The 16,089-nt window shown below is 47.5% G+C and overlaps 1 long non-coding RNA gene across 1 annotated transcript; it reads left to right on the top strand.

The window, feature by feature from the left end:
• Positions 1-10,875: 10,875 nt before the first annotated feature.
• LOC308474693 lies at positions 10,876-16,089 on the top strand. The gene is made up of 2 exons (XR_013984852.1): positions 10,876-11,714; positions 14,195-16,089. It is a non-coding gene; the product is annotated as an uncharacterized lncRNA (long non-coding RNA).

Raw genomic sequence — 16,089 nt, forward strand, 5'->3', positions numbered from 1 at the left:
GAAGATATTTCAAGGTGGCGTAACTCCTGGGGCCTCTAATTGTGAATTGATCACAGGGCTTGAATGTGTGAACTCTGCCAGCAACGGCAAATTCTTGGTCGGAGGTCTCTTGTTCTGGCTTCTTGCAAGAGCAATGACGCAGAAAAGGCTCTTAAGTGAAATGCAGACAATGCCACTAATTGATTTCTGGCGTAAATCTCTTTCTCTTTCTCCCCCCAACATCCCTTGCAGGCTCCTGTCTCACCTTCAGTCTTTCCTCTGACAAATCTATTGCCAAAATAAGTATGTTCTGTCAAATTGGCTCATCTACCCACTCTGTACTGCGGGGTCCTCTTACATTCATTTGCAGGAAGCGCGTTCCTGCAGGTGTAAATCTATTTTCTGAACTTTTACTTTCTCTCCAAACCCATCTCTGGAAATAGCCCTGTTACACACTTTAGTTTGCAAATGTCCCAGGTTGTGTTTTGACCTAGGAAACTCAGGTTTTGGACAATTAAAAAAAAAAAAAAAAACCAAAAACGCTGTGGGAGCACAGATAATGAAGTTGGCTCCTTGCAAACCATGGTTTGAAAATTGGGAGCTAACCATGGGTGCATGTGATCCCTCTCCAGATTGAGGTTTCTCCACCCGAAGCCTTAGCGATGTCACGCTTTATGTGTACTGGCACAAGCCATAGTTAACACACAACAGGTTTCCAAATCTCTGATTTGAAAGGGAAGACCTGGATTAATGTGAGGTTATTTCCTGAATTTATTAGGCACTTAATAGCCAACCACATACAGGTTCCTTTAGAATAGCGCTGTTGAGCTTGAAAGCCTCCTCCAAGTAAGCTTATTGAGCGTTCATTCTGATTTGCTTGCACAAAGCTTACATAGAGTTGAGGCTATGCCTGGTCTTTATTGAGCATCATCATCATCATCATCATCATCATAATTTATTTATACCCCTCCCATCTGGCTGAGTTTCCCCAGCCACTCTGGGCGGCTTCCAATCAAGTGTTAAAAACAATACAGCATTAAATATTAAAAACATTCGTTCATTTGTGCATGAGGGAGAAATTAGATAATAATGACCTCTCACGGGTGATCTATGAAAGATTTGGTTGGATCCTTAGATCCAAAGGACGGGGCTAAACTCAGTCTCTAGTCAGTGGCGTATTAGGGGTTGCTGGGGCCCAGGGCAGGCAAGCCACTGACACCACCAGAATGCCCTCCCCAGCGGAGCCAAGCAGGGCCGTGCTGCACCAGGGCGGGGATCCCCACCGAAGCTGGTGCTTGCATGGGGGCACCTGGTTGTGCCCCCTCCTAATCTTGCACCTGGGGCCACAGTCCCCCCTCGGCTGCCGCCCCACGCTACACTACTATCTCTAGCGAAAGAGAGAGCCCTCCAGTAGAGTTTTAAGGTCACAAAAGAAAGCAGCAGTATGGCGTGGGGATTTGGGCTGTTAGAACTTTTAAATGCAGGCATCCCCCCCACCCCAGCTATACACAATCGAAATAATTAAATTCTGTTCAAACCCAGAAGTGGCATAAGAGTCCTTGCGGCTCACATTTGAATTCTTTAAGGCCTCTTGGGTGGATGGCATCTGGACCCAACAATCTGTCAAGTTTTTATTTCATCTCTCAAGCCTAGAACTTGGCAGTGCCGGATTTACATATAAGCTAAACAAGCTATAGCTTAGGGCCCCACTCTCTTGGGGCCCCCCAAAAAAATTAAAGGAAAAAAAACCTGGATGTACTTTGATAAAATACATATTTTGTTATGTGCAAATGGCTTTAGATACCTATTAGGTCCATAAATTACCATATAGCATATATTCAGCACAAAAAACAGCGGCAATTTGTTGTTGACAAAGGACAGCTGGACATATAAAGGGCCCCATTACCTTCAGTAGCTTAGGGCCTCATCAAACCTAAATCCGGCCCTGGAACGTGACCTCGTATCAACGCTATTTGCCTCACTGTTTTCCCCTGGACCCCAGGGTGGGTTGCAGCAATAAAGCACACAACAATCAATAGCCCCAAATTAAAATAAATTGGACAATAGCACCATTAGAGGTGCAATTCAGTGCAGCTATGGATTAAAGATGCAATATACTCATGAGTATTCGCATTGACTCTGGCCATTTTTAATGGCTCCTTCTGGGCAGTGTTAGAGAACAACTATCAAAATGATTTGCAAACTTTCTTATGCATTCAGCACCCACCTGAAATGGCATCTGGTTTCTGGATGTGCACTATTTGAGCACCCCCACGCATGCCTTTGCTCTGGTCAGCCCCTGGTCTAATCAACCACCCCATTTCAGAAGACCCTGTTTTTCATCAAACGTCCTGTTTGCCCCTAAATCCAGGTGGACGTTACACAAAGCACCTGGCTATTAATAAACGCCCCTGCTGTGTCTCAGTGCTGCGAGAAAATGTCAAAGCATCAAGTCCATCCTTCACATTACAGCAGGAAAAGGGGGCACTTAAATATTCCCAAGCATAGCTTGCAGACGTGCAAGAATTAAAGAGAGGCTCATTGCCCTGATTTAATAATAATAATAATAATAATAATTTATTATTTATACCCCGCCCATCTGGCTGGGTTTCCCCAGCCACTCTGGGCGGCTTCCAAAAGAATATTAAAATACTATGATACATCAAACATTAAAAGCTTCCCTAAACAGGGCTGCCTTCAGATGTCTTCTAAAAGTCTGGTAGTTGTTGTTCTCTTTGACATCTGGTGGGAGGGCGTTCCACAGGGAGGGCGCCACTACCGAGAAGGCCCTCTGCCTGGTTCCCTGTAACTTGGCTTCTCGCAGTGAGGGAACCGCCAGAAGGCCCTCGGTGCTGGACCTCAGTGTCCGGGTAGAACGATGGAGGTGGAGACGCTCCTTCAGGTATACTGGACCGAGGCCGTTTAGGGCTTTAAAGGTCAGCACCAACACTTTGAATTGTGCTCGGAAACGTACTGGGAGCCAATGTAGGTCTTTCAAGACCGGTGTTATATGGTCTCGGCGGCTGTTCCCAGTCACCAGTCTGGCTGCTGCATTCTGGATTAGTTGTAGTTTCCGGGTCACCTTCAAAGGTAGCCCCACGTAGAGCGCATTGCAGTAGTCCAAGCGGGAGATAACCAGAGCATGCACCACTCCGGCGAGGCAGTCCGCGGGCAGATAGGGTCTCAACCTACGTACCAGATGGAGCTGGTACACAGCTGCCCTGGACACGGATTTAACCTGTGCCTCCATGGACAGCTGTGAGTCCAAAATGACTCCCAGGCTGCGCACCTGGTCCTTCAGGGGCACGGTTACCCCATTCAGGACCAGGGAATCCCCCACACCTGCCCGCCTCCTGTCCCCCAGAAACAGTACTTCTGTCTTGTCAGGATTCAACCTCAATCTGTTTGCCGCCATCCATCCTCCAACCGCCTCCAGACACTCACACAGGACCTTCACCGCCTTCACTGGTTCTGATTTAAAGGAGAGGTAGAGCTGGGTGTCATCTGCATACTGATGAACACCCAGTCCAAACCCCCTGATGATCTCTCCCAGCGGCTTCATATAGATATTAAAAAGCATGGGGGAGAGGACAGAACCCTGAGGCACCCCACAAGTGAGAGCCCAAGGGTCTGAACACTCATCCCCCACCACCACTTTCTGAACACGGCCCAGGAGGAAGGAGCGGAACCACTGTATGACAGTGCCCCCAGCTCCCAGCCCCTCAAGACGGTCCAGAAGGATGTTATGGTCGATGGTATCAAACGCCGCTGAGAGATCCAGCAGAACTAGGAAACAGCTCTCACCTTTGTCCCTAGCCCGCCGGAGATCATCAACCAGTGCGACCAAGGCAGTTTCAGTCCCGTGATGAGGCCTGAATCCCGATTGGAAGGGATCCAAATGGTCCGCTTCTTCCAGGCGTGCCTGGAGTTGTTCAGCAACCACTCGCTCAATCACCTTGCCCAAGAATGGAAGATTTGAGACTGGGCGCTAGTTGGCCATCGTGGCCGCATCTAAAGATGGTTTTTTAAGAAGCGGTTTAATAACCGCCTCTTTCAGCGGGTCTGGGAAGGCTCCCTCACGGAGGGAAGCATTCACCACCCCACGAAGCCCATCGCCCAGCCCTTCCCGGCTAGCTTTTATAAGCCAGGATGGGCAAGGATCAAGGAGACAGGTGGTTGGTTTCACTCGTCCAAGCAGCCTGTCCACATCCTCGGAGGTAACAGATTGGAATTGATCCCACACAATTTGACTAGACAGGACTCTAGCACTCCCCCGCCCCGGCCCTGCTCCCACGGTGGCGTCTACCTCTTCCCGAATCTGAGCGACTTTATCTGCAAAAAACTTTGCAAAATCATTGCAGGAGATCATGTGGCCCGTATTGGGCCCCGATGTAGCAGGTGGTTCCGCTAAATTGCGGACCACCTGAAAAAGTCTCCTGCTGCTGTTTTCTGCAGATGCAATAGAGGCGGCGAAGAAAGCCTTCTTCGCCGTCGCTACCGCCACTTGGTAGGCTCGACACTGAGCTCTAACCTGTGTCCGGTCAACTTCAGAATGGGTCATCCGCCACCGGCGCTCTAGCCGTCTCAACGATTGTTTCATTGCCCTCAGATTCGTGGAAAACCACGGGGCCGTACGGGCTCCATGCAATCGGAGAGGGCGCTTCGGAGCCAAACAGTCAATAGCCCTGGTTAACTCCACATTCCAGCGGGCCACCAGGGAATCAGCTGAAAGGCCATCAACATGGGATAAAGCATCCCCTACCGCTCTCTGGAAACCATTTGGATCCATTAAGTGGCGGGGGCGGACCATCCGAATCGGTCCCACCTCCCTGCAGAGGGGAAGGGTCGCGGAGAAGTCAAGTTGCACCAGGAAGTGGTCTGACCATGGCACTTCTTTTGTTTCGCTTTTACTTAGTGTCAGAACACCAACATCCATGGAGGTAAACACCAGGTCCAAGGCATGTCCGTGGCTATGGGTTGGGCCAAACTTATTCAGGGACAGCCCCATGGAGGCCATGCTTTCCACGAAGTCCCGAGCGGCCCCTTGTAAGGTCGTGTCGGCATGGATGTTAAAATCCCCTAGGACAACCAAACTAGGTGTCTCCAGGAGAACATCCGCCACGACCTGAAGCAGCTCGGGCAGGGAATCCTAGGTGCAGCGGGGAGGTCGGTACACCAAAAGGAATCCTGTACTGCCCCTATTGCCCAACTTCCAGAACATGCACTCAGAGAACTGGGTCTTCCCAATAGGATGCCTGGTGCAAACTAATGACTTCCTAAAAATCACTGCAACCCCCCCTCCCCGCCCACAGGGCCTGGATTGCTGTGCGTAAGAGAAACCTGGTGGACAAGCAGCGGCAAGAACAGGCCCACCTGCTTCATCCAACCAAGTCTCTGTTACACAAGCCAGGTCAAATCCTCCATCCATGATCACGTCATGGATGGCAGTGGTCTTATGAATCATTGACCTGGCATTGCACAGCAGCACCTTCAGGCTATGTGGGTATCCCTTGCTGATTCTAGTATCCGTCCGGACAGGACCAGACCCGGAGGCAGGGATAGTCCTCAGACAACGACTAAACCTGCCTCCTCTGTAATGACATGGTCTGGTCTTAGCGTAACTCCTCCTCCTACCCGTGATCACTGAGATTGGTTGTCCCAGCGCATCCCCCTCCGTGGAACATACCCCAGCCATTTTGTTGGCTGGGACCCACTCCCCGGCAGCCCTGACCCTTCCCCTTAAGAACAAAATAAGACCTTAAAACAATAAAAAACCCCAGAAAACAAAAAACAATACAAATGAAAAACTATAAAAATTACAAATCCATTAAAATCAAACAAATTCCCAACTAAACATCCATCCCACCCCATCCCCGTCCCCGCATATACAAAAAATGAAAGGAAAAGGAACATTTTAAAACAAACTCTGCGCCCCTCCGGATCCCCCTGGGTCGCAGCAGCAGTGACAACAACCGTCCCTGTGAGTCCTTCAGGCCCTGCCCCGGGCCAGATGGTGAGTGGCAGGAAGGAGCAGGGCCCTCAGACACCCACACAGGAGAGTCCTCCTGGGCAGCAGAACGCAGCAGTCCTTATGAGGCCTCAGGCCCCGCCCCGGGCCAGATGGTGAGTGGCAGGAAGGAGCAGGGCCCTCAGACACCCACACAGGAGAGTCCTCCTGTGTTTAAAACATCAGTGCATTCTTCAGATGTACAGGGCTTATCTGACATCTACCAACCAAAGCCATTTGTAACCATTATAAATATAACTGGGATAGGATGAGCGGGTTTCGGGGGAGACAACAAAGGACATCTGTAAGATTGGTTTTTGTTTTTTTTAATGAATAGAAGAAAAGAACTCCATAATTCACTGCTTGTTCATTCATTGCATTATATTTCATGCCATTTAACTTGTTGTTGTTGTTTAGTCGTTTAGTCGTGTCCGACTCTTCATGACCCCCTGGACCAGAGCACACCAGGCACTCCTATCTTCCACTGCCTCCCGCAGTTTGGTCAAATTCATGTTAGTAGCTTCGAGAACACTGTCCCGCCATCTCGCTCTCCCACCTCCTCCCTCCTTGCAGAGAAAACATTTGAAAATGGTTTCAGGGCGGTCCTCCTGTGCTGCTCCAGACATGTGGTCCACACATCTATGTATGCGCTTGGTTGGTACATTTATGAACATTTATTATATATATACAGTGGTACCTCAGGTTAAGAACTTAATTCGTTCTGGAGGTCCGTTCTTAACCTGAAACTGTTCTTAACCTGAGGTACCACTTCAGTTAATGGGGCCTCCCGCTGCCACCGCACAATTTCTGTTCTCATCCTGAAGCAAAGTTCTTAACCAGCGGTACTATTTCTGGGTTAGCGGAGTCTGTAACCTGAAGCATCTGTAACCCGAGGTACCACTGTATTGTTGTTGTTTAGTCGTGTCCTACTCTTCGTGACCCCCTGGACCAGAGCACGCCAGGCACTCCTGTCTTCCACTGCCTACCACAGTTTGGTCAAACTCTTGCTGGTAGCTTCAAAGACACTATCCAACCATCTCGTCCTCTGTCGTCCCCTTCTCCTTGTGCCCTCCATCTTTCCCAGCATCAGGGTCTTTTCCAGGGAGTCTTCTCTTCTCATGAGGTGGCCAAAGTACTGGAGCCTCAGCTTCAGGATCTGTTCTTCCAGTGAGCACTCAGGGCTGATTTCCTTAAGAATGGAGAGGTTTGATCCATAGCTGTCAACTTACAGATTTGAAAATAAGGGACCAGCAGCCTTGAAAATAAGGGACCAGCAGCCAAAATAAGGGACCTGCAGCCTCACCTGTTCCAGGCACTCCAGTCTTCCTGTCCTCCTGCAGTCTGGTCAGACTCATGCTGGTAGCTTCGAGAACACTGTCCAACCAACTTTATAACCAGAGGTTCAACTGAATAGAATCTGAATCACATGCACCACAAGGCCTATGCAGCCTCAACTTAAGATGGCTCCCCGGCCTGGCTTTGCACTGCAAAGTTTGCAGCAGCACGTGCAACAAAATGGCGTCCAGCATTCAAAAAACCCCTCAGCTTGCATTAACTAGCCACACACAAGGCATGCAAGCTCCACCCCCAGTCATTCTTAGACTTCTTATTGGGTGAGCAACACAGCCAAGCAACACAATTGGAGCTTCCCTCCTCCCTGGCCGGCAGGGAGGGAGAGGAGCTGCTTCCTTTGAAATTTAAGGGACATCCATCAATAAGGGACAGCAGCGGGACATGGCGCTGGAATAAGGGACTGTCCCTTCAAATAAGGGACACTTGACAGCTATGGTTTGATCTTCTTGCAGTCCATGGGACTCTCAAGACTCTCCTCCAGCACCATAATTCAAAAGCATCAATTCTTCAACGATCAGCCTTCTTTATGGTCCAGCTCTCACTTCCATACATCACTACTGGGAAAACCATGGCTTTAACTATACGGACCTTTGTTGGTAAGGTGATGTCTCTGCTTTTTAAGATGCTGTCTAGGTTTGCCATCGCTTTTCTCCCAAGGAGCAGGCGTATTTTAACGCAGATCTAAAAGCCTGGGATTGAAATGGAGACTTTGTGGAGTCATCCGTTCCACCGCCTGCCCCAGTTTTTGTTTTCAGTTTGTAACCATGCTGCTATGTAAACTGCACTTTGCGTTAATTAGATCTTGTTATTGCTGCTAACTGTTAAGTCATGGGTGAACATATCAGACGACACAGCGATTCTTCAAACAGCTCTTGTTTATTCACAGGCCAGAACAGAACTGAACTGAAGGGTTCAGCCAGCCTGCTTATATAGAGCTCCACTACAACACAACTGTAACCACTTTCTGTAACTATCCAATCACTGAACGTCACTTTCAATCCCTTATTTGCATACGTGGACCTGAGTGAAAACTATCTACAGTATGACTTCCGGGGTGGCGCCATCGGCAATGGCGGACTCCCTCTGAATTGGAGGGACTAGCTCCGCGGAAAACGGGTCTTCTCCGCTACGGCGAAGCGGGGACCCTTCTAAAAATCACAGGCGGACACCTTTAGCGCCCCCCCAACTCGCAAAGGAACCCATTAACGGGCTCCGAAGTGAAGAGGGGGAAGTGGCGCGGTGCTGTGAGTCAACTGCTATTTCCGTGGAGCGAAGCCGCATAGCCGTTGCCGGAGAGCACTGCCTTTTTCCTGGGACAATTTGGACTCTAAAATAAGCACCCGTGAGTACTTAAACTTTGAACAACTGGACCTTAAATAAGGACTTGCGAGCAGAAAGGAATTGGATTTAAAAATTTATTTCAATTTGGTACTGAACGGAAAGGTCTAAACAGGAAGTCAGCCTTCCGTTCTTTTGTAGACAGAATAAAGCAAAGACAACGTAAACTAGAGCTTAGAAAATCGCCTTTAAAGGATTGGATTTCATCATTTAAAATTGTGGAACCCCCCTTCGACAGCAGGAGAAGAAGGGGGATCTTTTTCGGACTGTTTAAAGTGAGTTTAAAGTAAAGTAACTTTCCACCGTCCTGATCCTGGAGCGGGGTGTCAAGACTGACGTTTGAAGCTCATTGACCAGAGACAAACGTTTTTGACAGATAGCTGAAAGAAGAGAAACATAGTGATTCCCCTGTTTCCTTTCGCATTTTAAAGGAACAAATATTGACAAAATATCTCAAAAAGGGAAACTTTGTTGCAAGAACAAATAGAAGCCTTCCCCCAGAGGGAGACTGTGAAACTGTAACCAATTCCAGGGAGCCGGCAGCTGTTACAGATTACAATCGTGGGAACAGACATTTGACCTTGCAGGACAATGTATTCAGAAGCTCTGTTGTGCGCTTTCTATAAAACAAATGCCCTACTGGAACAGTTACGTGAGAAGATGAATTTGATGGCGACTTCGACTAGAAATTTTGAACAGGCAGTGGGAAATTTTGAACAGACAGTGGGAAAATATGTGGAGCCCACCCAGGAATTAAATCAGGAGTGTGTCCTGACAGAACAGGCCCAACAGGAATATGAGCTTTCGGATTTGACAAATGAACTTGGAAAAAGCCAGATTTGGAAAGAAAAAGTTTGGTTTGGCTTGGAAATGGGGGGCTGGATTGACCCCCCTATGCTGGGATGTTTGGACTTTTCAAATCTGGCAATGGGCCGTGAGATGTTTGGGATTGTGGGGGCTCTTAATTTTGGAGGGTTTTTGAAACATGTTTTTAAATATCACATGGAATTTAGTGTTGAATATGGAAAAGGGGCTGATCTGTCGAGAAGGGTCAAAAATATTGTCAAGCTGGAGTTACCACGAGCAGGAGACAAGGGAAAATACAGTTACAAATATGAAGAAGAGCTGCGAAAGGGACATGGAAGAGACTTGAGGGCCTCGGATATAAGGTTGCCAGGTTAATGCGCTAGATCGATGGGATAATAAGGACTGACAAAACCCGGGACCAGGAGGAAGGGACGCTGGATGAAGATTGGATTTGTTTGTATTTCTTTTTTTTTTTACTATTAGGACTGTTTTATAAAATTGATGAATGTTAGAAAAATGTTGGAATGAAATTACTCGGCTTTAGTAAAGATGCCTAAAGAATTATGAAAGAATATTATGGTTATGAGAAGTTGGTAAGGATAAGATTTAAGTTTTAAGGTTTTTTTTTTAATAAAAAGATAAGATTAAAAGAGTTTAAGGTAATGTAACGACAGAATATTATGAAATATGGAAAGGATTTGCTGGGATAATTAATAACTAGGATACAAAGAAAGGGAGGAGGAGGTCAAAGAAAGAAGGTAATGACAGTTGAGGATTTGAGAATAATGAATTTGTTTTTAAATGTTTTTAAATGTTTGTGGTGTATTTTTGTCTTTTTCTGTTTTTTTTCTTATTTTGAATTTGTATTCGTATTGTTGGAAGGGTTTGTTTCTCTCTTTGTTTACTTTGTTAACCATTTTTATTTTGTATTTCCTTTTTTTTTTTTTGTAACATTTTGAAAATCTCAATAAATATCTTATAAAAAAAAAAGAAAAGAAAACTATCTACAGTATCCCCCTGCTGGCACAGGGTGAGAACTTCAGTACATAACACTAACCATTTTTGGTTCCTATCATGTGCTTCACAGCTTCAAATCTGACTGGCTTCCAAGTTATCAACGTTTAGGATTAGGGATAAAGACTTTGGGTAGTATTTAACTTTTACTCCATAGAAAATAATGATCAGGACTAAGTTGGTTGATTAATTTCAGTGGGTCTACTCTGAGTCAAAGTGAGTCAAATTCCACCTTGCATTCTGATTTTACAGTAGCCATTTTGGAACAAAGACGGCAACATGAAACTGCTGAATTGCACACCCATCAAGAGCTTCAGTGCTATCACTTCTGAACAATCAGGACCAGGTTTTTTTTTCAGTCAGGACTCACCGTGAAGGGAGAGGGAAGGATTGCTTTCTATATGCTTTCTATACCTTGTACCTTGTACCTAAGAAGGATCTTCTATATTCTCTGTACTTTGGATCTAAGTAAATTTCTGAGCTAATTTGACTTCTGCAAAAGAGGCCCCTCGCTTTAGGAATGTAAGATAAGAAAGACACATATGAAGGAGACTGTAAGCTAGAAATAACCAGAGGCCCCTCGCTTTCTTACTTTAGGAATGCAAGATAAGAAAGACACATACGGGACGAGGGAGACGGGAGGAGGGAGACGGGAGGAGGGGATGCAGGACGCTTAGCCAGCGAGGGGGCTGCTTAGAGGGCTAGCAATATAGACATGCCATTCCATATAAGGAAATAAGTTGAAAACTTTCCAGCTGATTAGGGAAGTTTCTGGAGGGCGTTTGGGGGGAGGAGGGAGAGAGCTTTCTCAAGGTATAAGAAAGTTTGCAGAGGCGTATTTCGGGGCAGCCAGTCTTCCAGAAATTATTCTGCTGGCTGTCTCTGTGCACAGAGAATAAACTGCTTTCCTCCAAAGAAGGATCTTTCCTGGTGCTTTCTTTTGCTCTCTCTCTGGATCTGAGGACGCGGGCCAACGATTCCCTGGCATGGACTAGGCTCAGCCTACATCTTGGTTCCCTGACCGGGAATCTGCCCCACCTCAGAGGGCTGGGGAGAGCCAGGCTCGACCTTGGTGGACAGCTCGGATCGGCAATTGCAGGCTCCACGCGCACCCTGCCAATTTGTGGGGGGAGCCAGCCACACCGCTCCGGAGCAAGGACCCAGGTCGAGGGAGGAAAGAGGACGGCGCCGAGGGGACAGGTCCGCAGCGGAAAAGGTAAGCCCGACGGAAAGGGCAGCCCGACGGAAAGGGCAGGAGGCTTGATCAACCTCCCCTGGTTGTGGCAGGGTGCCACAGGCAATAAGGTGCCACCAGGAATAAGGGGATTGGTTGTGCAGTAGAGTGCCAGCCACCAGGAATAAGGGGATTGGTTGCGCAGTAGAGTGCCAGCCACCAGGAATAAAGGGGACTGGTTGTGCAGGAGAGTGCCACCAGCAAAAATTTGGAACAGAAGAAGGAGGGAAAATTATTTTGGTGTGTTTTGTGTATTGCATGCTGAAATTATTTTGGTGTGTTTAGTGTGTTACATGTTGAAATTATATTGATGTGTTTTGTATGTTGTATGTTGCATGTCAGATACTCTAGTGACTGAATTGTCAAGTGTGGGCCAGGGCTTAGTGTCCCCCTTGGCCGAGCGATTGTAGGGCTGTAGTGTGTGTAGAGTGAGAGAATTTACAACCTGTTAGCAGCAGAGTATCTGAAAATGGGGTCTGGGGCAAGCCAATGTAGTCCTCTGGAATGCTTTTTAAACAACTGGAAAGCAGCCACAAAGCATGATGATTAGGGAATCAAATTGAGGCAACGGAGGATGAGAACATTATGTGAGGTTGACTGGCCCTCGCAACAAACTAACTGGCCCTCGGAGGGGAGTTTTGATTTGCAACTAATCAACCCACTGTATCAAAATATCTTGAACGTCCACCCAGACCAGATCCCCTACATTTCTACTTGGAAAACCAATGTAGAAAAGAACCCATCATGGTTGAAAGCCTGCCGAGGCGACGCCCCACAAAGTACAGTTTGTGCAGTTCGACCGACAGGGAAGTCAGAAAAGCCCCCAGTGATACCAGACCCAGAAGAAGAGGAGGGGGAAGTCATTAAACCACCTCCACCCTATGCTCCACCAACTGCCCCTCCCCTGGACCCAGGCCCCCAGGCACCGGGAGGAGTTGGCCCCCAGCCTGAACCCCCCAAGGCTGATGAATCAGAAGAGGAAGAAGAGGATGATGAGGAATTTGTAAAGGGATTGGTTGAGTTAGCAAGGAAGGTGAAGAGAAAGGTGTTGTTGATGATGATGATGATGAAGACTTCAGAAAAACTCTAGATAAAGAGATAAGATGGACTAGTAAGCAGTTTGACAGAGTGTTCCAGTATGTAGAACTGTTTAAAACAGAGCTGGATGTGGCTTCTTGGTTCTAGAAGCAGCACAATGCAAGGATGTGAACTGGCAGAAAGAAACAGAAGGGAAGGCTTTGAGAGCCGCATAGGACAGAACTGTTAAAAAAGAGACAATTAAAAACCCAAGGGATTTAAAACCCTAGAATTACAATTACTGACCATTGAGGAAATCCGCAAGAAAAATGCCCTCAGGGCAGCGGACAATACTGATGTTGCAATTGAGGCAGCTAATAGTTGCAATTGAGGCAGCTAAAACTCCACTTTGATGGCTCCACTCCACTGAGTGTACGACCCCCTGGAGTCATCCGATGCCCAGGACCACAGACCTCCAAGCACTTTAAATCAGAATCCTTCTTTCGAAGAGGACCTGGCCAAAATAATTAGGGGTTTGTCTTCAAACAGCCAGCAGCCAGAAAGCCAAAAACGCAATCCTGGAGCAAGCGAGGGTGTCCACGGGAGGGTCAGAAGACGCCTAGGGAAGAAGCCAGTGCGCCATCTGCAGGCAAGGGAGTCATTGGGAAATGGAATGCCCACAGGCCCCACTCCCCACAGGCTGGGAACAACAAGATTTCTCAAAAATTATTTCTTTTCATCTCTGTTCTTGCTCAAAAAGACTGTTGCAGCAAAAAAGCAATTGAACAGACTGTTTTTTTAAAAAAAAAAAATCATGCAAGTCACAGGACATCAGCTCCCCCCCCCCTTTCTGCCAGGCGCTTGGAGGTAGCTTCAGAGCGTTATCTCTTGGCAGCTATTCCAAGGACACTGCTGCATTCAGCCAGTTACCCTGAACCTCACACTTTCTGGATTTACAGTTCAGCCACATAAACCCAGAAGGCCAAGAGTTACCCACCCCCCTGCCCCAAAGTATTAACCTGAAGAAGTGACTTTCTTAAAAGCAAGTGAATGCTTTCTGTGAACTTTGTCAAGTTTTTCTTTTTAAGGTGCAATTTTATTCTGAAAAAGGAGCCGCAGCATAACATAGGAATTGATATTTTGAGGAATTTGAAACTTTGCCAGAAGCAAGGAGCGCATTGTTCTTTCTACAGACACTGGCAAATGAACTGAAATTTGCAACATGGCTTAAAGCTCTGAAACCTAGAGCACACAAATGAGACTTTTAAAAATCTCAGCTGGCAAAACTTAACCCAAGGAACAGAACTGTTAACCCCTTGCGAAGTTTCCTGCCAAGCATACCCTTTTGAATTAATGTTTGCTAGGCCTATACCTTATGTGCAAATGTTACCTATCAATTTGTTCTGTGCAATCGCTGCCGTCTTTGTTATCTCTTCTCTTAACAGGTGAGCTTTTGCTGGAACGCCTTGTGCCTTGGTCGAGCCTCTGCATCCCTATGATGAGGACCCAGATTGGACCCAGACGCCCAGACATCGCTCCAGCCTTGTTGGAAGGGACCCAAGATGCCCAACGCCCACCAGACGACCCGACACCCACCAGACTACAGCCCTGCCTACGTCACTCCGGACGCTGACGTTTGGCACGGCTCCAGGATCCAGCATGGATTGAAAGAGAACATTTTCACATTTTCTTTTCTTTCCTTTCGCATAACTGAACTTTATTGAAGGTACCTGGGCCTGGTTTGCTTTACGCCACCCCTGCAGAGGAGGGTGTCTAGTGGGTCTTTTCTTTCAGCGTAATTACACCCCAGCCCACTCTCTAGCACTTACCTAAGCCCCTCCCCGTGCATACAATGGCTCAAATACGACTGTGGGTCCCCATGCTGGTATTTCTGCTGCCTTTGACCTTTGAAATGCCAATACCACTCACAGTGACCAGACAACTGCTGCAATTGTGGGGGGCCCACCACACATATAATAAGTGGATTCAGGTTGCTGAGATGGTTGTGTTCTCTGCAAATCGGACCAATTGTGCCGTCTGCACTCTGGCCCCTGTAGATGCTCTGGGAGGAATGCCACTCCTCCCTGTGCCTTGGAATGAATCCTTGGTTACAACTCCACTTGTTGCCTTCCAGCCTCTGGGCAACCATTCTTCTTTATGGAATCATTCCGTCCCTTTCCAGGTTCACAGGATCACTGGCTGCCTTTGTGTCAACAAATCAAATGACATAAGTGACGCTCAGACCTATGTGGGCACTTCCCACTGTGATCGTACCTTCCCAGCCCCGACTAACATGTTTGAGTCCGAGACAGGAACCTTTTCTGGTTCCAATTTGATTGCATGCCTGGCCCGCTTGCTGAGAGGCACCATATCTGCCCATGGTCAGGACGTTTACTGGGTGTGTGGCAGGAAGGCCTATCATGCCCTCCCAAGAGGATGGTATGGGGTCTGTTTTCCAGCCTACTTAATACCCCCCATGTGGATTCCTGACCAGATTGCCTCTGCACCCCGTAGAAGGAGGCGTTCGGCTGACCTGGCAACACTTGCAGGTGGCAGCTCCCAGAATTGGGGCAAAAATCAGTGGCCTCCGGAAAGGATACTGGCCCATTATGCTCCAGCCTCATGGAATCAGGGAGAGAAAATCTCTGGGGCAAGGGGGCCGATCTATAACTTGAACCGCGTAATCAGACTCCAGGCAGTGGTAGAGATTGTTGCTAACACGACAGCCACGGCCCTTAGGCTAATTGCTACGCAATTGGATGAGACATGCAATGCGTTTCTCTCAGTCCAATTAGCATTGGACTTTCTCCTGGCGCAACATGGAGGCTTTTGTGCAGCGTTAAATCTCACAGGTGGAGCATGTTGCTTCAACATTTCAGACCACGGCGAGGCTATCCGTGATCTGGCAGCAAGCATTGAAAAGGTAGCACATGTCCCTGTACAAACCTGGGAGGGCTGGGATATGTCTTGGTTGGACGGCATCTTCCCAGGTGGATGGATGGGGAGGATATTTATTATGGTGATAAGTCCAATAATGCTTCTATTGCTTTTCTGCTTCTGTATGCCCTGCTTGATGCAATGTATGCAAAATATGATGGAGAAGATGATGTCTCGCATGATGGGACCTCGTGTGCTTGCTTTCATGAGAGATTATAGACCCCTACCCCAGAACGAACCTAAGTATTAGGTTGTTCATAAGAAGAGGAGGGAGTGAAGGGAGAGGGAAGGATTGCTTTCTATATGCTTTCTATACCTTGTACCTTGTACCTAAGAAGGATCTTCTATATTCTCTGTACTTTGGATCTAAGTAAATTTCTGAGCTAATTTGACTTCTGCAAAA

This window comes from Podarcis pityusensis (assembly GCF_964106645.2).
Source record: "Podarcis pityusensis genome assembly, chromosome: 3".
In the NCBI taxonomy this organism is placed as follows: Eukaryota; Metazoa; Chordata; class Lepidosauria; order Squamata; family Lacertidae; genus Podarcis; species Podarcis pityusensis.